The 24,702-nt window shown below is 35.5% G+C and overlaps 1 protein-coding gene across 17 annotated transcripts in view; it reads right to left on the minus strand.

The window, feature by feature from the left end:
* DLGAP1 (DLG associated protein 1) overlaps positions 1-24,702 on the minus strand; it is a 798,454-nt gene that overhangs the window by 404,003 nt on the left and 369,749 nt on the right. The gene's annotated exons all lie outside the window — the stretch shown is intronic.

Consider the following 24,702-nt stretch of genomic DNA (forward strand, 5'->3'; position numbering starts at 1 on the left):
AAGAGCAGTCATTGATTACCATTGTCTAGATCTAATAATTCATTAAAGATGGTAAAATGGTGACATTAGGATTTTAAAATTCCTTCTTCATTTATTCAAAGGAATAATTCTACAAGAAGAAATATCTTTTCATCAACTACTTTACTTGGAATAGTTTATATAAGGAAGGCAGTACAAATATTGATCTCTTCCCTTTATTTGCTAGTTTGTAAAGTAATAATTTTGGTTTCCTTACATTTTTACGGATGATCAATAGTATTTTATTTTAAGATTCTTTAGGAATTCATAAACTTTAACTAATTGGATGTGTTTCAGTCTATTGCAGTTACTATATTTATTATTGTTCAAAATTTCTCACATTTGGCTGCTGGGAGCCTCTTTAATTTGATATTAGCATTCTGATCTCACCAAAGCAGTCTTTGATATTCTGGGATCAACTCGTACATTTCCTGCTGCAGACCTATTATCACCTATTTCTTCAAAGAGTTCTTTATTCCTTTTAATGTGAAATGGTATGTGGAGACCATGACCTCAGCACTGTTTCTAAGTCTTTTCAGAGGACAAAGCTAAGAATCATTTAATTTAATAAAATAATATGCATCATGAAGTAATGATATTTCCTATTCAAATTCAACAGTGGAAGATTTATTTTTACTGTGTATCTTTTTCCCATGTCAAATATTCAGGTTTTTAATGACATGATTATAATCACTCATTTGCTTTATCCATATATACACACAACGGCCTCAGAATAAATATTAAGACTATCCTCCCAACAAAATAGTTAAAAAAACAGATTAAGCTTTGCAGTTGTTTTTACCCTTATGATAACGTTTCACTCAGGACAAATAAATCTCTGTTTTAAAGTCACATAGAATAGTCCTTTTAGGATTGTTATGCCACCTACTGGATACACAGGCTCAGTTGTCTCATTTTGCTTTTGATGTTTGTGGATTGCTTTATTTATATTTAATTTTGTTTTATAATTATAATCATGTAAGGTTTTACATGACTCTAAAGTCAAATTTACAAAACAAATCTAGTTTCTATCCCTATCCCCTCTGTCTTATTTTCTTCCTCTATATTTAGGTAATTATTTTTAAATGTTGTAATTTATCCTTTCATTAATATGTTAACATACACATATATAAATATATAAAATTTATAAATATATTATATTTTTTTTCCCCTCCCCTTTATTAGATAAATGGTAGCATAATTTGCAGACTTTTCTCACTATGAAATAATAGTATACAAATTATTGCAAGTGGAAAAAAGTATATATATGTAAAATAATATATAATATTATTATAAAACAGTAGTCCCTTTATCCATGGGGGATAGGTTCCAAGACCATATATATACTTTTTTTCCTATACATACATACCTGTGATAAGCTTAATTTTATAAATTAGGAACAGTAAGAGATTAACAACAATAAGTAATAACAAAATAAAACAATTATAATAATATACTATAATCAGATATGTGAATGGCTTTGTAGCCATGAAGTAAAATAAAGGTTACTTGAACACAAGCACTGATACTGTGGCGGTCGATCTGATCACTGCAACGGCTACTAGGTGACTAGCAGGCAGAGAAGCATGCATAGCGTGGAGATGCTGGACAAAGGATGATTCACATCTTGGGTGGGAAGAAGCCGGAAGGCAAGAGATTTCACGCTACTCAGAAAGGTGTGCAATTTAAAACTTATTTCTGGAATTTTCCATTTAATATTTTGGGACTCTGGTTGAACACAGGGAACAGAAACTGTGGATAAAGGGGACTACCGTGTGTGTGTGTGTGTGTGTGTGTATGTGTGTGTTAACCTGGAGGACTGGATTTGCTTTGTTAGGCAATTTGAAAATCCTTTTTTTAAAAAAGGTGAATTAAGCCCTTTTAGATTTAATAAGATCTAAATATTTGACATATTAATAGACAAAACGACGCATATTAAAATTTTTAAGAGTTTTTCTGAGCAAAAATTGATTCTAATTGGGCAGCACCAAACTGGAAGAAGCTGGGAGTGCTTTACCACCAAGAGCTTGGGGAGGGACTTTTACAGAGAAAAGATGGAAGCAAAGTAAGGGAATTATTGATTGGCTAGTGCACAAAGCCTGGTTAGTTGTTTATGATTGGTTGTCCTTAGGTTCCAATTTTGTAACTTTGTGGCATTTACAGGCTTAAATTTTGTTTTTTACATAGGCCACCATTCATTAGAGCCGCCTCAGTCTAATGACCTCCTTGTTTAATTAATTTAACAGACACCAGTATTGCCATGTTTATGTTACATATATTTCCATATATATGTACAGAAAGTGAAAAAAAAAACCACAAAACATTAGAAATGTTTAGGCAATTTGTCATTGCCATGAATTCCAAGTGTGCAATTTTGTATTTTACAAAGTATTGGCCTGCCACTGACCGAAAGATAAAACTGGTCCTTCATTACAGACAGTTGAAAAGCACTGCTCTGTGTTACTTGCTTGCTCTCTTTCTTTGGCATATCTTTTTGTACTTGGTGTGTATTTCTTCTTCTGATGCCTTTTTATTAATGTCTTTATATGAGTTTATATTATATGATTCATGTTTTTTCAATATCTGTGTATGACACCTTTAATCTCTTTTTTAGTACTTTCTCATAATATCCTACTATAAGTAAAATTGAAATTAGCTAGTAATTCCTTCTTCACTCTGTCCTCCATTTTCCAGAATCTCCTTTCAACTAATACCTCTTCCTCCCCTTGATATCGTTGAGACAATCAGACAGCTTATTCTACTTCTCATATTCTTTTTCAAATCTAATCCCCTTCATTTTTAGACAGTTAAGTGTACCTAAAGCAAATGGCCATTATGTTTTGTATCTTCTCTCTTACAACCTACAGGTACTCCAAGTTATACAATTAAATATGTATTTAATGTTTACTACCAGTTCTATTATTGATATCTCTTTAATCGTTTTGGTTGTCTGAAGCTTGGTCTCCAGTATATTCCCCAGGAAAGGTTCATAGGAACTATATTCCCTGAGTTCTTACATGTGATTAAGGTACTGTGACCATTACATTTAAAGATCAGTGTAGTTGGATATAAAATCGTTTTAGTTTATGTTTGCTTTTATTGTAATTCTTAAATGTTACCCCATTGTCTTTTGTCATAAAGCAGGCTATAGAAAATTCTGATGGCAACATCATTTTCTTTCTTCGATAAGGGATTTTGACCATTTAATTTGGAGCCAAAGGGATTTTTTCTTTTTATAAGATCAATAATTTTACTAGACTATGTTTAGGTATAGTCCATTCTGGGAAAATTTTGCTAGGTATGTCCTTTCAATTGTAGTGCAAGTCTTTATTTTGGAAAAGTATTCTTGAATTATAATTGATAATATTTGCTCTCTTTCATTACATTGATTCCTTTTTTAGAGACTTCTAGTATAGGTATCTTGGATTTCCTTTCCCTATTGTCTATGTATTTTTCTCATGTATAGTCATGCATTGCGTAATAAACAGTGTTTCAGTCAATGACGGAACACATATACGTTTGTGGTTCTAAAAGAGTATAAGGTAGCTGAAAAAGTCCCATCACCCAGAGATGTAACATCATAGCACAATGCATTACTCATGTATTTGTGGTGATTCTGATATAAACGAACCTACAACACTGCCAGTTGTATAAAACTATAGAACATACAATTATGTGCAGTATGTAATACTTGATAATGATGATGCTACTGCCTTATTCACTATATTATTTCCTATTATTTCTACTAATATAAAAAAAAGTTTGCTGTGAAACAGTATGCTGTATTATTTTGGAAGAAGTCTCATGTATCTTGTACTTACTATGTCTCTTGCTTGCACTATTTTCTCTTTTGCTTGATTTAATCTCACGCAGTTTTACACAGTAACATGCTGTAACCTAGGAGCATTAGGCTATATCATATAGCCTAGGTGTGTGGTAGGCTATACCATCTTGATTTGTGTAAGTCACTTTGTGATGTTTGCACAAGAAATTACTTAATGAAGCACTTCTCAGAATGTATCCTCATCACTAAAGCATCATTAAATGTATCACTGTATACAGTTGGCCCTCCATATTTGCATGTTCTGCATCCCTGGGTTCCATATCTGCAGCTTCAACTAACTGTGGATTGAAAACATTTTTTAAAAAACGTTATGTTACTGATGTGTACTAAGTAGTTAGGTCTACGATGGTTGCATATGTACCGAACATGTACAGATTTTTTTTCTTGTCATTATTCCTTAAACAATATAATAACAATTTACATAGCATTTACATTGTATTAGACATAAGTAATCTAGAGATAATTCAAAGTATACAGGAGGATGTATGTAGGTTATATGCAAATACTACTCCATTTTATACAAGGGGCTTGAGTATTCTTGAATTTTGGTATACAAGGGAGTGGTCCTGAAACCAATTCTTTGTAGATACAGAGGAATGACTAAATATTCTTTATCTTTTTATTTTTAAAATATTCGTTTTTTTTTTCTTAAGGCATTTTCTACAGTGTTCATTCACTGTTTTATTTGTCCTTATTTAGTCTGAAATTTTCTTTCATTTCTAATATTTTCCTAAATTCTACAAACTCCATTTCCAAGTTTGTGTTTTCTCCAGTTAGATTCTTTTTTAGTTTTTCTAATTATTGGTTAGGCTGTTCTCTCAAAGCTTCTATTGTTTGTTTCAAATTTTTAGTTTGATTTGAAATATTAGATTGTAATTTTTTCATTTTGTCTGTCTTTCTGTCATGCTTTTATTATCTGTAGGGACATTATTGCATTTCTTTGCCATTTTTCCTTATAATAGCTTTGACCACCTTTATTTCTTTACTAATGTTTCAGTGACATGAATTTTCTTGTACTCTTAAAAGGGAAGGGTGGGTCAGGATAGCTCTCCAGCATCACAGCTCTAGAGCTCCCACATCTACTGTTTTTGGAAGTCTTTATAATTATGGCCTTATTATGTCTGAATCTTCGCCAACTCTTTACCCTTCCTTATTTTTATCTAGATCTTCTCTTTCCAATGTCTCTTTTGACCTTGTTGTTTCTTTCCTGCTCAATTTGGATTCCATCCCTAGCAGTTTCTCTGCAATGTGGGGGCTTTCTCTTGGAGTGGGCATCAGCTATGTCTGTTAAGGGTCTCTCTTAAGGGTCCAAGGAGCCCTGGCTGACCTTACCAAGGTTCTCTTGAGTTTACCCACTAATCGGAGCCAGCAAGACCTTACGGCCTCTCAGGGCCATCAGAAGCCCTTTTGTATTTTTTCTGTTTCCTCTAACATGCTTGCTGATACCATGCAAATCTTAATATCACCAGTAATTTATTCCAACCCACACATATTTGAGGTTCACAGGGATGTGTTTTCCCACTGCTTTATTGCAGATGTTGTCTGTGGGGTTTGGCTTTTGCCATCCTACTTGCTCTGTTTCTATGGGGGTGATTTGGAGAGGTGAAAATATGATGGTGCCTTGTTGCCATTTTCCAGATTATTTTTAAATAGCCAAACTTTTAGTCTTTTTGACTTTTACTTTCTTAGTAAGCATCTATATGCCTATGTCTATGTTAACAGTTTTCTGCTCCACTGTATTGTTTAATCATTCTGGTCGAAGCTGTATACATGCATGTTAATACTTGAACCCGCAATAGTGAATATCTCCACAGTTCAGGACTCTATCTACCTCTCCCCTCCCCAGCCTGTGAAGGATTTATGAGCAGCTCATTCTCACAACTGTCCTGAGTGTCCTGGATGCTGACACTGAGGCTCATAGAGCATGATTTTCCTTCTGTAGTACCCTGCATGATCACCAGGCTATGAGATGGTCATAAACATCTTTTTCCTTTCCTCCCCCAACAAGGGTATTTGCACTGATTCTTAAACAGGATGGTAGATGATGAGGCTTAGAGAAGCATGACTCCAATGGGAAAATAGAAAAAGGAGGAGGACATAAACAGGAAGGAAGCAGTAGTTTGATAAAAAACTTCTCAAGGGATTCTAATAGTCCTCTCACGGGGTTGTATTTGGGGTTGTATTTGGAGTCTCTGCTCTCAGTGGTGGAGAGGGAGAGGGTGCCATAATAATTGGCCCTGGGTCCAGACCACATGGGCAGAAGAATGGGAAGAGAATGACTCCTAAGACCTGAGGGAAAAAAAGACAATGGCCCAAGGACCTAATTTGGCAGTTCCCATTTTCTTCAGGCAGCTAAACAAAGGAAGTGAATTTATCTTCAAGGCATTTAAAGTTATCCCTGCTTAATGTTCAGCTTAGAAACTCTTCCAACTCTAAATAGAAAATGAATTTTTTTCATTTTCCAGATAAAGATGGGCTCAAATAGGCATTGAATGACACATTTTGAAAGAGGTGGCATTTTGTGTGAAAATATTTTATCAAAGACAAACTGATGCTATCAAATCATTGCTGTTTTAATAGAGGGATAGCATACAGCAAGGCAGAGAGGTTGGGGAAGGGGACATCCCAGAAATGAAGAAAACTCCCAAAAAGAGAACAAGGAGCAGCAAGCAGACATTGGAGGTGGTCATTAGCTCTGCCATTTTAGTAAATGTGTTTTTAATAATTTGTGCACAGAAAAATAAAGGTGCTGTGTGGGTGCATTAATTGTCTGTATAGATGCCAAGGCTGGTACTGCCTCCAGTTCTAGGAAGGAAGACCATCAGGTATTCAGTAATGGGACTCCAAGGTAGAGGAGGGCCAAAGAACTCACAGCCTGACCAGAGTCCTGGTGGATGATTGAAAAGCTTAATAACTTGGAGTATATTCAGGGTAAGTTCTGAGGAATTCACAGAAGCTACAGTTTCCAGGAAATATTAGTGACTTAAGGTAATATCATAATTAAACAATGAATTCAGATGTATGGTTCACGTAAGTAAATAGACTTTCCTTCTGTAAGCAAGACTTGTCATGTTGACTTCAGAGGGAGAGGTAGCTTTATATGTCTGAGCTGCTTATGTTTTCTTTCAGAAGCTCTTTCTTCCATAATTAAGGAAAGATCACAGGACTTGAGGTAATTGAAACTCAACTCTCTTTTCTATGGCATTAACATTTTTTGAATTTTTTTTTTTTGTTTCTTGTATATGACGGATAGTATAGGTGGATTAAGTACTGAAAAGCTAGGATGACTTCCCTCCTCCTCTGTATAATCCCTCTTTTCTTTCCTTCTTGCCTTGTTAATTAAGCTGTTCTAAACAGAAGAAGAGTATGTTAACATTATCTGGTCATATCATAACATTAAGGTAATATCATAATTACCTACCCCCAGTCAATGTTATTGTTATGGTTTTAGTTCTGAAATATACATGAATTAGACTACCAGAATCTTCCCTTATCCATATTGTGGGAAAATAAGGAAAACCATACAAGTCAGAAAAGGAAAAATAGTGAGTCATTTAAAAGGGGGTACCTCAAGTCTATTAATTTTGGCTACACAGTACATAATAACAAAGGTATGAAAGATTTTCAGCTTTCACCAAAATAACCTATATAAAATCACTAAGAAATCAATCTATAAATAATGTGGCACATTCTTAAAGTTAAAAGGTTTGTGTGGGGCTTGGAACTAGGTGGCAAACTGATTTCTCATTGTACACTGACCTTTTCCCTCGGGCATTTCTTTCTACATTATGCTTCTCCAAAAAGTTAGTCAGGAGTTTACTCAACAAGCTCTGTGTGTGTGTGTGTGTGTGTGTGTGTGGTTGTTGTTGTTGGGTGGAATGTGCTGGACTGGGAAGCATAGTGGGAAGCTTAGAGTTTGCTTTGAAATTTAGATACACATTCCCTATAACCTAATCCCTTCTATTTTAATTTAGGATGTCTGTGGTTTAAAGGCCCCATTCTTTCCACATTGCTTCTCTATCTAACTTATTGTTCTTAGTGTCTTTGTCATTCATTCAGAAATACTCTGGAGCAGATACTAAGCCCTTGGTAGACTTGGTAGATCCCAGAATAGATTTAGCTTGTTAGAAGTATAATGCATATTTTAATTGCCTGGGCACATACAAATTCAACAGGAGAGAGTGATGGAAACTTATGAAAACTTAGGAGCCCTACAATTTTCCCTTGTATACTAAATAGAGTTTTCAAATGCTTGAATCTCTATTATCATGTCTATTTACTTAAACCGAGTAAATCTAAAACCGAATTCACAATTTTTCCTCTAAACATTTATCCTTCTGAATTTCCATATTGTGTTTTGGTGATACCATGTTTTGCAGCCCTCCAGTTTTCCAGATTTTCTTCATATATATACTCAACAAAAATCTATCCTGTTCTCATATTGTGTGAGTTGAAATACCGAGCGCTCTGGGGTGGGGCAGTGAATGTCAGGGTATCCTCCGAAGTTTACAATTCAGTGGACTCCTATTTGCATACTGTCTTTCTCCTGCCCATTTCCTCATGACTGTCAGTACACCTTTGTGTTTCATTTCTTCCTTTACATCTCTACTTAGCCATTTGGACAGCTATCCACCTTCATCATGCTTGGTCCATAGCAATCAACTGCTTACTGGCTTCTCTGAAACTTAAAGCCTCTATAATCCAGTTTCCAATATCTGACCTGTTCCAGAAGTTCTCGACCCTGGTTGTGCATCAAGAACCATTGGTAACTTTATTTGGTCAGTTTGTTTTTAACACAGACATCCAGGAACCACCTACAGAGTGGGTGATTCAGTAAAGTTCCCTTTGGGGTTTCTGATGTGCTGCCAGGTTTGAACAACTAACTTAGTCTCTTACTGGTCATCTACCTAAGCATTCACCTTGTTTAGGTGAAACAGATCTGCAACCACACTTTTTCAAAAATGTCACACATACCCCTTCCTCATAGTCTTTATTCCACTCAGTAGCTAGTGTTTCTCTTATGAAAGCCCTAAATTCTTGCTCTAAGGCCTAAGGACAAAAGCCGTGTTAATTTTTGACTCTCCCAAGGATTAAGAATTGTTTACTGATTGTGAAGGGTGGCCGAATACGCTACCCTGAAATATGCCTCTTTGGCATATGATTATTTTGAGCTAAAGGCGCTTGAAGAACAGTAAATGTAGGGAGAGGCTTTCTCTGAACTCCTCTTATCTTCCTAAAGACAGATTCTCCAAAAGGAACTTAACCGTCATCCATCTCTTCCTGGGAGTTTCATCAACCAAGGAAGATTGACTCATCTTAGCAGAGGAGACTAGAAGTCCACATCTCACCCAGACCACTGTGCCATAACTATCGTACCTCCCCTCTACTTTTCTATGTATCCATTTATCTTTCCTAAAAATCATTTACTCTCCCTTAAGTGGCCTGTCCTTCACCCACCTTTCTCTATTAAGACAGTATATAGATTCTTAAATCTCACATCTTTTTTTTTTTTTTTGAGGTGATCACTTTTTTTTCCCTGTGATGTTCCTGTGGACATATTAAAAATTAACACATTTGTATACTTTTTCTCCTGTTAATCTGCATGTTGTCAATTTATTTGATAAACCCAGTTATTGAACCTAGGAGAGTAGAGGGAAAGTCTTTCCTTCCCTATGAATGCCTGGTCCAGATTAAATCCTACCCACTCCTTAAAGTCTTCATACTTTTTCAGGGTTTACTTTTAAAGTCTTCTGCAGCCTCTGCCTTATCTGAACAACTGAGCTCATAACTGAATCAGTTCCCTTGCTATTTCATTTTCTATTACTTTTTTTTTTTTTTGTATATTCTCGATTTTTCTCAATTATCTTGAATATTCATTGGGAATAAGAGTTACCTTGTAACTTCTTGTTCCTCAGCACGTCACACTGTGCAGGGTGCATTATAGATTCTCCCCATGCTCTGAGCCCAATAGGAAGTTAAATTCCTTTATATTTTGAATCTCTCCTCTTCTTCCATCTAATTTCTCTTACTGATTCATGAAAGTATCTGATTTTAAGGACTCTTGTGACTAGATTGGGTCCACCTAGGTAATCCAGAATAACCTCTATAGTTCTAAAGTCAGTTGATTTTAGGAATCTTAATTTCATCTACAATCTTTACTATTCCATTTTGCCATATTACATGTTATATGGGAATTAAAACTTGGATACCTCTGGATAGCTATTATTTTACCTTCTGTATCCACAATCATAAAGATAATGATCAAAACCTTAAATCCTAAAATAATCAGTCCTAAATCCAAGTCACAGCAGAACGATGTCTGCTACCACTTATTGAGCAGTCACTCTCGATAAGGAATTGTTCTTTACATATACGAACTCAATTCAACCTTATTTGGTTGGTGTTATTTTTATTAAGGGGTGCTAATTTTAAATTCCATTTTATAAAGACAAAATTCAATTAATGTTGTGGATCCTGAGCTAGTGAATGTTAGAGCCAGGATTCAACCTAGTAGGCTGGCACCATAGTTTGTATGTGTTTAACCCCCACACCACATGCTTCCTCATAAAAGTAATCCAGGAGTTAGGAGTTGTGAGTCTCTCCATAGAATTTCCTTTAAAGTCAAGGTCTTTTGGTAATCCCTATTTAATAGGACTGCACTATTAATAACTAAAGTCCATTTTACAATTTGCAAAGCACATTCATGTTATTTTATTTAATTCTCCAAATAACCAAGGAATGTATTATGAATATTCTTATTTATAGATTAAAAAAAAAAACAGGCTTGTACACGTTAAGTGGCTTCTCAAGGCAACACAGCTAATAGCTGTAGTAGGAGCAGGGTAGGATCTACAAGCTGGGCTCTGTGGCTCAGAATTCCAGCATGATGTTAGTGGAACAGGCATAGCTTTGTGGTTATCAGATGTGTGGTCTTCAAGCCTGTGATTTGGAAGGCACTGAACACAGGGGCCAGATCCAGTTCTGCTGTAGAGACCATTATGTGGCATCATTCAGAGTGGTCTGGAGGGGAGGGTAGCAGCCCCTGCCTCCAGCTGTGCTTGTGCCCTTTCTCCCCCACCATACCACCACGCTGTTCTCTTCTCAGTCCATCTTCCTTCTGCCAGAATTAATTCTTCTAAAACAATTGTATAGTGACAGAACCTCACTTAGGAGCCTGCAATGATCTCCAGTGACTACTAAAGATAATGAACAATTCTAAAGTGCTGCCCAAGGTCCTTTAAAATCTGGGTCCCATCTTTTGTTTCTGCATAATCTCTGGTCATTTCTTCTGAAGCTGCAGATGTTCCTATCACTTAAGTACTTCTCTGAGACTGTATCTTGCTTCTCTCACATTGTGTGGCCTTATGGTACTACGCATAGAATGCCTCGCCCCTTTCTTCATCCTGAGAAGCCTCACTCATCTTTTAGGGCTGGTTCACATGTAATCTCCGAATAATGCCCTCTCTGAGCTGCTAGACAAGAGATAATTGTTCACTCCTCTGTGAGACTGTAGTCCTTAACTCTTACTGATTATGCCGCTATCCTCTGTGCCTCTGTCCATTTCATGAGAGATGACTGTGAGAGGCTTGAGGCCAAGAAATGTTACCTGACTCACCTGTGTGATTACTAATCCTTTTTACCCCACATTTAATGCCTAATGATGCCAAGTAAATTCTTGATACATGGTTGAAAGAGAAAATAGAACTCTTGAGGATGAGCCAGCTTCTGCACCCTGTTTGCCTTCTAGGGCCAGAGCAGAATTAATTGTGCTTAAAAAGACAGATAATAAGTTATTCCAATTTTCTGTTATAGGAGGTTCAAGAAGCACTTGAACTTCTAGCTTCTCTTCTCCCCATAGAAATGACCCTTATTTCTTCAGTAACAGTCTCCCTTCCACCCTCATGAAAACTACTCTACTCCTACCAGCTAATATAAAGTTAATTTAGTTCCTTGATAGGAATAGAGGTGCACTTTAAGCATGCTACTCCATCTGTGGATCTTTACTTTGTTGAATTTTTGCAGTCCCAGCTATGGGAGTAGTTGTAATAGTACTCATCATTAATATCCTAACTTCACACTCTTAAATTACACATTCATGAAAATATCAGTGCTTGGTCCCCCCGTCCCCTGTTTTTTTTTTTTTAATTGAGATATAATTGACATATAACATTAGATTAGTTTTAGGTGTATAATATAATGATTTGATATTTGTATATAGTGAGAAATGATCACTGCAATCAGTCTAATTAACAATCATCACCACATAGCTACAATTTTTTTTTTTTTGTGATGAGAACTTTTAAGAGCTACTCTTTAGCAACTATCAAATATACAATGCGGTATATTATTAACTACAGTAGCGATGCTGTACATTACATCCCCATGATCTATTTATTTTATAACTGGAAGTTTCTACCTTTTGACCCCTTCACCTATTTTACCCACTCTGTGGCCTCTGGCAACCACGAAAAAAACACACTGTGTTTTTTTTTATTTTACATATAAGTAAGATCATACAATATATTTGCTTTTCTCTGACTTTTTTTCACTTAGCATAATGCTCTCAAGGTCCATTCATGTTGTTGCAAATGGCAAGATTCCTTTCTTTTTTATGACTGTATAACATTCGACTGTATGTATATATCACATTTTCTTTATCCTTTCATCCATCAGTGGACACTAAGGTTGTTTCCATGTCATGGCTATTGTAAATAATGCTGCAATGAACATGAGGGTGCAGATATCTTTCCTATTTAGTGTTTTCATTTCCTCCAGATAAATACCTAGAGTGGAACTGCAAGGTTAGGTGGTGCTAACTCTATTTTTAATTTACTAAGGAAATTCCATATTATTTTCCATAATGGCTGTAGCAATTTATATTCCCATCAATAGTGCACGTGTTCCCTTTTCTTCACATCTTCACCAACACTTGTTATTTCCTGTCTTTTTTGATAATAGCCATTCTAACAAGTGTGAGGTGATATCTCACCATGGTGTTCATTTGTATTTCCCTGGATTAGGGACGTTGAGCACCTTTTCATGTACCTGTTGGCCATCTGTATGTCTTCTTTAGAAAAATATGTCTTTTCAGATCATCTGCTCATTTTTTAATTGGATTTTTTTTTTTGCTATTGAATTATATGAGTTCTTTATATATTTTGGGTATCGACGCAGAATCAGATATATTAGCAAATATATTTTTCCATTACAAACATTTACCTTCTTATTTTCTTGATGGTTTCTTTGCTGTGTAGAAGCTTTTTAGTTTGATGTATTTCCACTTATTTATTTTTGCTTTTGGTATCAAATCCAAAAAATCAACTCCAAGAACAATTTCAAGGAGCTAAACACCTGTTTTCTTCTAGGAGTTTTAAGGTTCGAGGTCTTATGTTCAACTCTTTAAACAGTTTTGAGTTGATTTTTGTGTATGGTGTAAGATAGTGGTCCAGATTCATTACTTGCTTGTAGCTGTCCAGTTTTCCCAATAAAATTTATTGAAGTAAATGTCTTTCCATTGTTGTATAGTCTTAGCTCCTTTGTTGTAAATGAATTGGCCATATATGTGTAGGTTTATTTCTAAGCTTTCTATTCTGTTCTATTGATGTGTATGCCTGTTTTATGCCAATACCATACAGTTTCATTCACTATCACTTTGTAATATAGTTTGAAATCAGGGAGCAATGATACCTCCAGCTTTGTTCTTTTTTCTCAAAGTTGCTTTAGCTACTTAGTGTCTTTTGTGGTTCCATACAAATTTTAGGATCGTTTATTCTATTTCTATAAAAATTGCCATTGAAATTTTGATAAGGATTGCCCTGACTCTGTAATTTGCTTTGGGTAGTATGGACATTTTCACAATATTAATTCTTCCGTTCTATGAGCACAGAATATCTTTCTATTTATATGTGTATTCAATTTCTTTTATTAGTGTGCTACATATTTCATTTTGTAGGTCTTTCACCTCTTTGGTTAAATTTGTTCTTAGGTATTTTATTCCATTTGATTAATTGTAAATGAGATTATTAATTTCTCATTCTGTGGTTCATTATTAGTATATAGAAATGAAACAGATTTCTACATATTGATTTTATATACTACAACTTTACTGAAATCATTTATTCTAACTGCTTTTTGGTGGAGTGTTCAGGGTTTTCTATATATCATGTCATCTGCAAATAGTGAGTTTTACTTCTCCCTTTCCAATTTGTATGTCTTTTTCTTTCCTAATTGCTCTGGCTAGGACTTCCAATACTATGTTTAATAAAAGTGGTGAGGGTGGACTTCCTTGTCCTGTTCCTAATCTTAAAGAAAAAACTGTTTGTTTTTCGACGTTGAGTATGATGTTACCTGTGGGCTTGTCATATGTGGCCTTAATTATATTGGGGTATGTTATCTCTATGCCCACTTTGTTGAGAGTTTTTATCAAAGATAGATGTTGAATTGTGGCAAATGATTTTTCTGCCTCTATGGAGACGACTATATGATTTTTATCTTTTATTTGGTTTATGTGATATATCATGTTGATTGATTTTCAGTTGTTAAACCATTCTTGCACTCCTGGAATAACTCCCACTTGATCATGATATATGACTCGTTTAATGTATAGTTGAATTTGGTTTGCTGATATTTTTTGAAGATTTTCATATCTATGTTCATCAGGGATACTGGCTTCTAATTTTTTTTCTCTTATGCTGTCCTTGCTTGGTTTTGGTATTAAGGTAATTCTGATCTCGTAAAATTAGTTTGGAAGTTTTCCATCCTCTTGTATTTTTTGAAAGAGTTTGAAAAGAATTGGTATTAATTCTCTGGTAGAATTCACCAGAATAGTCATCTGGTTCTGAACTTTTCTTTGTTGGGAGGTTTTTGATTATCGATTCAATCTCCTTACTAGTAATCAGTCTGTTTGATTTTCTATTTCTTCATGTCTAAGTCTTGATAGGTTACATGTTTCTAGGAATTTAACCATTTCTTCTATGTTGTCTGATTTGTTGGTGTATAATTGTTCAGAGTAGTCTCGCAATTTTTCAAATTTCTGTGGTATCAGCTGTAACATCTTCTCTCACTTCTGATTTTATTTGAGTCCTCTTTTTTTTTTTTCTGGGTGAATCTAGCTAAATATTTGTCAGTTTTGTTTACTTAAAAAAAAACTCCTGTTACTTTTATTGATCTATTGTCTTTTTCATCTCTATGTCATTGATTTTCACTCTGAACATTTTTCCTTCTTTCTACTAACTTTGAGCTCTTTTCTTCTTCTAGTTCCTTGAGGTGTAAAGTTAGGCTATTTATTTAAGATTTCTTGTTTCTTGATCTAGGCATTTATCACCATGGACTTCCTTCTTAGAAGTGTTTTTGCTGCATCCCGTAAGTTTTGGTATGTTGTATTTCCATGTCCATAGTCCATAGGCATATTTTAATGTCTTTTGATTTCTCCTTTGACCAGTTTTCACTAGCATGTTGTTTAGTCTTCAGACATTTGTGAATTTTCCAGTTTTCTTTCTGTAATTGATTTCTAGTTTCATATCATCATAGTTGGAGAAGATGATATAATTTTAATCTTCTTAAATTTATTAAGAATTTTTTTTTGGTCTAACATGCAATATATCCTGAGGAATGTTCTATGTATTCTGTTGCTTTTCAATAGAATGATCCATATGTATCTGTTAAAGTCATCAAATTGAATTTGTTATTCAATTTGAGGCCGATGTTTCCTTATTGATTTCCTTTATGAATGATCTATACATTGATGAAAGTGGGGTATTAAAGTCCCCTACTATTATTGTATACTATTGATTTTTTTTATTAGATATGTTAATATTTATCAGGTAAATTACTTATCTCTATTTCATTAAGAGTTCCTCTCCCTAGAGGTTTTATCTTGTTCTTTCATTTGAAACATATTCTTTTGTTTCTTCATTTTGCTTGACTCTCTGTATTGATTTCAATGCCTTGAACAGCCGACTCTTCTAGTCTTGAAGGAGTGGCCTTGTGTGTGAATAAATCGTACTGTTCAACCCTGCCCTTGCTTTTGGTTGTCTCTTAAACATTTGTCATTATACAAACAGCTTAATTTTAGTGGTTCCCAGTAGTTGAGGATATGCCAAGACCTGTTAGTGTTCTAAAGTGAAGCATCTCAGTCAGCACTTAGGTTCAGGCTAATTGGAAGCCAGCCTTGTAGTGTTTAATGTATGAAAATATATCTCTTTCAGGAGAAGACTGGCAGAGGGGTGTTTCTGTCTGCTCTCCCTACACCAATTCCTGCAGTGATAGCCAGTTAAGAAACTGTTACTTTCTTTGTTACCATCCCATTGAATCCATAAACACAAGCCCCACTGGACTCCCATGCCAGGCTATCAAGGAATGTATCCCTTTGTGTCTAGGTGGCAGACAAGAGCTGGGGCACTGGCTTTTTTTCTTGGAGACACCAGTGAACCGGGATATGGCGGAGAAAGAGCATGAAGATGGCACCTGCTTGCTTCCCCCATTCTGGAAAGAATTGTAGTCAGCCCCTAGATGTGTGTTTAATTAAAAGGCTTCCCCTCAGGCCACAGCTATGAAGATATGCTAATAAGACTCAAATATATACTGGGAGGGGTGTTAAATCTGCTGTATGTGTGCTGTGCCCTGGGAAGGGTAGCCAGTTAAGATTTTTTTCTACATTTGTAAAATTCCTGTGGGAACCACAAGTCCCACTGGCCACCAGAGTCAGGTGATCTAGAGATGTCCCCTAGGCAGTGGCTGCAAAACCAAGGTCAAGTGTACAAGCTCCTTTCTGAGAGATACTAACAAGCTGGAGAGAGGCAGAGGGCAAAGGTGGTGCCCCTCAGCCTCTGTCTTTGAAGAATATTTTAGTAGGTCCCTAGATGTGTGCTGATTAGATGCCCACCTCTCTAACTGAAGCTTTAAGATAAGTAAATAAGCCTCTTTTACCAAAAGAATGGGCACTGTTCAGTTGGCTGCCTCTGCACTGGGCCCTGGAATGATAAGTCTTTGCAAGCCTTTAAAGAACTTTTTTTTTTAGTTCACTATAGACTTGTGGGTCTTATGGATGCGAGCTCTGATGGCTTTCAAAACTAGATGTTCTAGGGCTCATTTCTCAGGTGCAGGTTTTAAAAGCTAGGGTGCCAGATATGGAGTTCAAACACTTCACTCTTCAGAGAGAAGTCCTGAGTTGTGAGTTCTTCCTGATTGTGAGTCACCACACAGGAAGGAGTGTTTATGGTGAAAATGTGCCTCAGCCTCTCCTACCTGCTTCCCTGTGTTTTTCTCCTCATTTACTCAATTTGTAGGAGTCTCTCTGGTAGTTCCCCCCTGCCCCCAGAGGAAGTTGTTCCATATATAGCTGTAGATTCAGTGTGTCTGTGGGAGGAAGTGAGTTCAGGATCCTATGTTACCATCTTGAACCGGAACCTCCCCTTTATTCCCCTTCTGTGAAATGCAGGCAGTGGCATATTTAACTCAATAGAAACGTAGAGTAATTGTATAGAAATAGGGCTATGTTGAGGAATAAATGGGAAAACACATGTTAAAACATTCAGCATAGCACCTGGCTCTTGCTAAGCACTTAATATGAAAACAATTGTAGTTACAAATATTATTTTCATCATAGTAAAACAGATATTCTGTGTTTATGTATTGATTTACTACTCTATCAGTATGTGGTGATTTGTCTTCAGTATTTATACATGCATATTGCATAAACCACATGGATCCTAGTCAACATATACTAAGGCTGATTTATTTGAAGTTATTTTCTATCTTTATTCTTAGGTTGTCTTGTTTGTTTCTCATTATTTCTATTATAATTTTCCCTTTATTGCTGTTTCTTTTTCTTTCAATGGCAAGCTATGAATTCAAATCTGGACAATTTCACCATTCACTTGCTTAATTATCACATAAACCATTTTTAAAAATTAAGTCAGTCACTAACAAATCCTACTGGGTATATCCTCTATCTGGGCACACTACCCATTAGGATTTTTCAGTAGAACTTTGTGACATAACAACAAAGTTACTATGTCTAGCTACTCTGCAAAATGAAGGTATCGACTCATCATCTCTTTACAAAATTAAATATAGTTAAATAAACAACAATACCTGTCTTTACAAGGTGTCTGCATGTTCTCTTAGAATCTCTTTAAATCCAAGCAGTCAAGGATTTACTAAAGATTCTATGCAGAAAGCTACAGAGACTTCATCATGCTATAATTTTTTAAAAATCAAAGACAGGTACAGATATTGGCTATAAACAGCTTCTGAAGATATATCTGTCCAAAAATAAAAATCATTTTTCATGCCTGGCACTTTCTAATTTTCTGAATTGTTCTGTGAAACTGTTTTATTCTCATGCTGTGGAAAGTCAGGCAAAACAAAACCAATGATGGAGAAAAATAATTATCACAGTTTCTAAACAATTACCACATTTTTTTTTGCTTAGGTAGCACGTGCTAAATATGTTGCTTTTTGGGAGTTCTCTTCTATTTAACTTTTCTGACTTTTGAACCAATGAACAAAATGAGAAACTGGATTATTCAAAGGTAGAAGTAGAAAAACAAATTCTGATAAAGCCTTGCTACAAGAAATAGGAGGGGAGAGATTACCACCAATTCTCTTTCAGCTTTATTTATGCTCTAAAATCCTCTTTACTTCTGACTCTTTCCATAAATGAGAGGATGCAGTTGACCAGGTTGCTGCTATACTGTCTGGCATTAGTAATATTTTATCAATAGCATTAATCAAGCGTTCATTGAGATCCTTTATTTCTTCTGTGTTACAGGTGATGCTAGGGCAACAATATACCAACAGCAAACATTTGCCTAGTTACTACATATTCATTCATTCAATCACTCACTCATTCACTCATTCAAAAAATAAATAATAAAATAGTTGAAATGTGCCTGGTGCTCTCCTTGATGTTGAGGATAAAGAGGAGCAATAGAGTATTCAATGGTCTAGTAGAGGTCAAAAATAATAATGTGCCCATGGTAGGATAAGGTTCTCTCTTCCCCCTTTTAAAAACATTTCCTACCTTTCCTCATCCTATTGGAAATGGAAAAATTTTAGCATAACATATAGAAATTATGCTATGAGTATGATTAATATTCTGATGATAGAGATCGACTTGTACTTATTCCCATATAAAGAATGGCAGTGTTTATTGGTGGGAATGTAAACTGATTTAGCCATTATGGAAAATAGCATGGAGGTTCTTCAAAAAATTAAAAATAGAACTACCATCTGATCCAGTAATTCCACTTCTAATGGAAATTAATTATATTACTACCTTGAAGAGATGTCTGCATTACCATGTACATAGAAACATTCTTTTCAGAATAGCCAAGACATAAAAACAACTTAAGTGTCTACTGACAGATAAATGGATAAAGAGATTGTGATATATACACACACACACAATAAAATATTCAGCCATAAGAAAGGATAAACTTCTGCCTTTTGCGACAACACAGATGGACCTTGAGGGCATCATACCTAAGTGAAATAAGACAGACAGAGAAAGAGAAATACTATATGGTCTCAATTATATGTGGACTCTAAAAAAGCCAAACTCTGAAACAGATAGTAAATGGTGGTTGTAAGAGGCTGGAAAGGAGGTAAATGAGGAGATGTTGGTCAAAGGGTATAAATGTCTAGTTATAAGATGAATAAGTTCTGGGCATAATGTAACTGGGCATGGTGACTACAGTTAACAATACTCTATTATATACTTGAAAGTTACCAAAATAGTAAATCTTAACTGTTCTTACTACAGACAAAACTCTGCGAGGTGATGGATGTGACAACTCATCTTAATCATTTTACAATATATACACATATCAAATCATCATTTTGAACACTTTAAACTCAAGCAATGTTATAGGTTTATTATATCTCAATACAGCTGTGGAAAAAAGAATGACAGTGTCCACCATCATCCTGCCAGAAATAGGAACTCTTTACCAGATCACAAGGAGCAGCAGCAGGATGGGCTGGGTTACGATGGGAGGACAGGGCAGTAGAAAAGAAGAAGAGATTCATTCAAAGGGAGAAAAGGCTTTTTAGATTGCCATATCTGATTGAATCAGTAAAGACCAAAGGTGTAGAGAAGGCAAGAATTTGAATGTGTTTGTAGTCAACAAGAAGTATAACTTGTTCCCAGTAACAAACTTTACCTGCAGGGCCTCCCAGACATTACAGGACACAGTGCACTGTTACATACCATTTCTCTAATTTTTCATTGAAATGAAAATTTGTAATCTCCCGAGTATATATACTACAGTAACCTACGTGGCAATCATAGTAAATTTAGATTAAGAATCATTAAGGCACTTATGTCAGTTACTAGAAGTTAAGCCACACTAGATAGTATTAGGTTTGTTTGTTTATAATAGAAAACCCTAATTAATGGTGGCCGTAGAGATGTAACCCTTTAACAAGAAAAGCAGTCTGGAGCTGGGTAGTTCAGTGCTGGTATTTAGTTCTTTGGTAGAGTCAGGGACTCAAATTACCTTTATGCTCTTCCTTTCTAGAGTTATCCTCCAAATTTTAGATCCTCTTAGGTTCCAAGACAGCTGCTGGAATGCAAGCTGTTAGGCACAAGGCCAGTAGGAGGAGGAAAGAAAGAAGTTAAAGGGTTAAATCTCTCAGTTGAGTTGGTTCTTTTTGAAGAGCCTTGTAAAAATCCCCTACTACCTTTTCATTAATATCTCTTTAGGTAGAACTTATTTAATTGATCATGTTTGATTGCCCTGTAGGCTGGGAAATGTAGTCTTTTAGCTGCCAACATTGCTAGTCTAAATAAAACTGGGGTTTGATGTCAAGAGAAAGGGAAGAATATATGGGATAAACAACTGCAAGTATAGATTCCACAACTTATGAAAAACTATATATGCCTTCAGAATTTAAGTTATATCTTATCCATTTCATTATATGAATATGAGGGTTATGTTCTCTCTAACATGCTGTGTTTGTACAGTTTAGAAAACTCTGGCTATTAGAAAGGTAGGGGGGATTTTCTTCTTTTTTTTTCCCCTTCTTCTCCCTATGTAAGTGTTTTTACATGTTCCTTCTCCTAAGCAGAGTTTTCTTATAAGAAAATTGATAATTCTGAAGCAACTAAAAAACAAATGATACAATTGTGTGGATTGTATATATTTATTGCTTCAACCTTAATTGTAATAATTTTCAATGCTGTCACTCATTCCAGGTATTGCCATTTAATATCCTTAATTCTTTTCATGAGAATGGAGGTGGGGATGGTGCTATTTCAAGATCTATACCCTGTCCCCTTAGTCTCATTTACTAATTATATCATTCATTAAACATATACTGAGTGCCTATTTTATCATAGGCCCTCTTCTAGTAATAAGCAATAGAAAGATGGGACAGTGTAGGAAGACCCTGAACTCACCACAGACACATCAAATATACACCTACAAAAAGAGCAATTTCTCCTAAAGAACAACTGAAAGCTGACTGAACAGCTTCTACACTACAAACAACAGAGAGACATCATTGAGAAGGTTAGGAGAGATGGGAAGTTCATAGAGATACAAGCCTACCTCAAGAAACAAGAAAAATATGAAATAAATAATCCAACTTTACACCAAAAGCAACTAGAAAGAAAACTACAAAACCCAAAGTGAGTAGAAAGAAGGAAATAATAAAGATCAAAGTGGAAATAAATGAAATACAGACTTAAACACACACACACACACACACACACACACACACACACACACACACACACAGATCAATGGCACTCAGAGCTGGTTCTTGAAAAGACCAATGGCACTCAGAGCTGGTTCTTAAAAAGATAAACAAAATTGATAAGCCAGACTCATTAAGAACAAAGAAAGAGGGTTCAAATAAATAAAACCAGAAATGAAAGAAGACAAGTTACAAATAATACCACAGAAATACAAAAGATCATAAAAGAATATGAAAAACAGTTATATGCCAACTAATTGGACAACCTAGAAGAATGGATTAATTTCTAGAAATATATAACCTTCCAAGACTAAACCAAGAAGAAAGAGAAAATATAAACAGACCTATTACTAGTAATAAAATTGAATCAATAATCAAAAAACTCCCAACAAACAAAAACCTACAGCCAGATGACTTCACAGGTGAATTTTATCAAACATTTAAAGATGAATTAATACCTATTCTTCTCAAACTATTCCAAAAACTTCAAGAGAAAGGAAAGCTTTTAAACTCATTCTATGAGGCCAGAATACCTTAAACATAATAAAAGCTCTATATAACAAACCCATAGTTAACATTATATTCAATGGTGAGAAGTTGAAAGCTTTATTCTCTAAGATCAGGAACAAGACAAGAAAGCTCCATTTCATCATATTTATTCGACATAGTATTAGATGCCCCAGAAAGAATATTAGACAAAAAAAAAAAAGAAATAAAAGTCATCCATATAAGAAAGTAATAAGTAAAACTGTCACTGTTTGAAGATGAAAAGATATTATATATATTAAATTCTAAAGACTTCACCAAAAATCTGTTAGAACTAATAAATGAATTCAATAAACTTGCAAGATACAAAATGGTTGACTCTACCTACCAAAATTTATTTTCTTGTCTATCTCTTCCTTCTATACACTGGCATAGCCTCAATTCAGGCATTGTTCTTTTTTACCTGCGTGGTTATATAAATCTCCTAACTGCTCCTAGCTTTCACCCTCTACCTAATCTTCCTTGCCCTTTTAGATATCTCCACCCAGCCAAAGGAGTGGGTTTTTAGAAGTGCAAATCTGCTGTTTATATTTCTTTTTATACAAACCGAACACTTAAGTAGGTCCCCATACCCCTAGTGCAACATAGAAGGTTCTTGTTACCTCTGTCCACCTTCCCAGCCTCCCTGCTACCTTGGCCAGAGACAAACAAGACCCTGGCAACTGTGAAAGCCCATCCATGGTCTCACGGAATAGAGGGCTGGGCTTTGGAGTGACCCACATCACTTTTCAGGTTCCAGCAGCCTGAAATCACCCATTTGGCTACACCACATTGCAAGGATGGCTGGAAATTGTGTCTAGCTATGGCACAGGAAGAAGAGAAAGCCGATTTTGTTCAGCAGCAAGCAGTCTGCCATGGGTCTGCTGAACTAGTCTTCTATATATAACCTTCCAAGACTTTTTAGTTTTGTTCTTGTATCTCCTAAACTACTCTTCTATATTTTATAGCATTGCCCTTTTACTTTTTATGCTATAAATTTTCTTTATTTTGTGAATAAATTGCTCCTATTTCATATTTGTATTTTATGTTTGCAACAGCTTCTCAATGTTCTGTGAAAATACTAACTTGGTAATCTAAATTCTAATTTCTGAAAGTGTCTATGTGTAGTGAGAATTCTGGAGACATGTTTTATTCTTTTGCTTGTATTCTGGACGATATTCAACTTATTTTTAAGGACAATACCAGCCTTCCTGTCCTTCACAGCAAATAAGAAAAAAATAGCAATAAATTACTATGTAATCATTAGAATAAGCCTTACTCGTGTCCTCATTTTCTGGTACATTTTTGATTGGCTTTGTAGAGGTTCTGCCTCACCCTCTCCATGCACAGGTGGATGTCAGTGCCAGCCTGAGTGGGGCTTAGCTCTCAAAGGACTGCTTTGGCCGACAGTAGTTCTGACAGTAGCTTTGATTGTTAGTGGCCCTGGCCTTAATCAGAGGCTCAGAACACTGGCCCCAGACCCTTGCAGGAGAAGTAAGCCTTTGAACTGTTTGCTGCTCACTTTTTATTGAAAGCTCTTGACAGAAATATTAAAAAAGTGTTTAAAGGATTCATGGTCAATGCATTCCTTACTGTGACCCTTTCATGGATTGGAAGCTCTGAAGTCTCTCCCTAGAAAAAACATATATTTAGATATATACACATCAAATAGTGTGTATAATTTCAGAGGACTGAATACTCTCTGAAGCACATGTTGACCCTAGAGAGTCCAGTCCATGGGGATGATTTTTGACAGTTCTAATCAACTGATAATGATAGCCGAGAGCAATGTTTTGAAATGAATCTTAGCAAAATTTGGCCTTAGCAGAAGAGTTCTCTGACCTAGTTGCATACAATATGTTCAAGTAATGAAAAGTGCTGGGTCAGGTAATGGGCTATGGTTTTAGTATCCTTATTCTGGTAATTAAGGTGGACTGTCAGCAAGCCGTGTATGTTGGCCACATGCTTTCTCATTTCTCCATCAAACTGCTTCCATCGAGTTGGACTGGGCTAGCTGTAATAAGGAAAAATTTTAAGACCTGCTTTTACTTTTGCTGTCAAAATGTCATAAAAAATACTGGCTGCCCCATATCAGATAAGATGTCTTTGTCAAACTAAGATACCAGGAAGATCTTTGCTTCACTAGAGAATGCTGTGCTTTCAGGACAAAACATAAATGATATAATATACAGTTTTCCTTTTTGCATTGGCTTTTAGGACTAGCAGCCTAATGTCAGTAATTGGACAGGGCCCTAGATTCGGCCTATAATGATACCAATTTTTATTTATATATCTACCAATCTATCAATCTATGACTCTATTGATCTAACTATCCTCATAGGCCACTCCAAATCCTTTGTGGAACAAAGCAGAATATATGAAAACAAGCAAATAATATATGTCAGTATTTTAAATCTTCCATTTGAAAAAAATGAGAACAATGACAAAACACCTTTTCTCCTTTGGCTTTAGATAATTCATTAATTTTATACCTTTAAGACTGAAGGGTAATAAACACATAACTATTAACAGAATTTTGTACCTAAGTAACTAGTATATAGTTGGGGGCTTCCCCTCTCACCTTCCCTATGACAGAACAACTTTATTTCTTA

This window comes from Pteropus alecto, unplaced genomic scaffold, assembly GCF_000325575.1.
Source record: "Pteropus alecto unplaced genomic scaffold, ASM32557v1 scaffold146, whole genome shotgun sequence".
Classification (NCBI taxonomy): domain Eukaryota; kingdom Metazoa; phylum Chordata; class Mammalia; order Chiroptera; family Pteropodidae; genus Pteropus; species Pteropus alecto.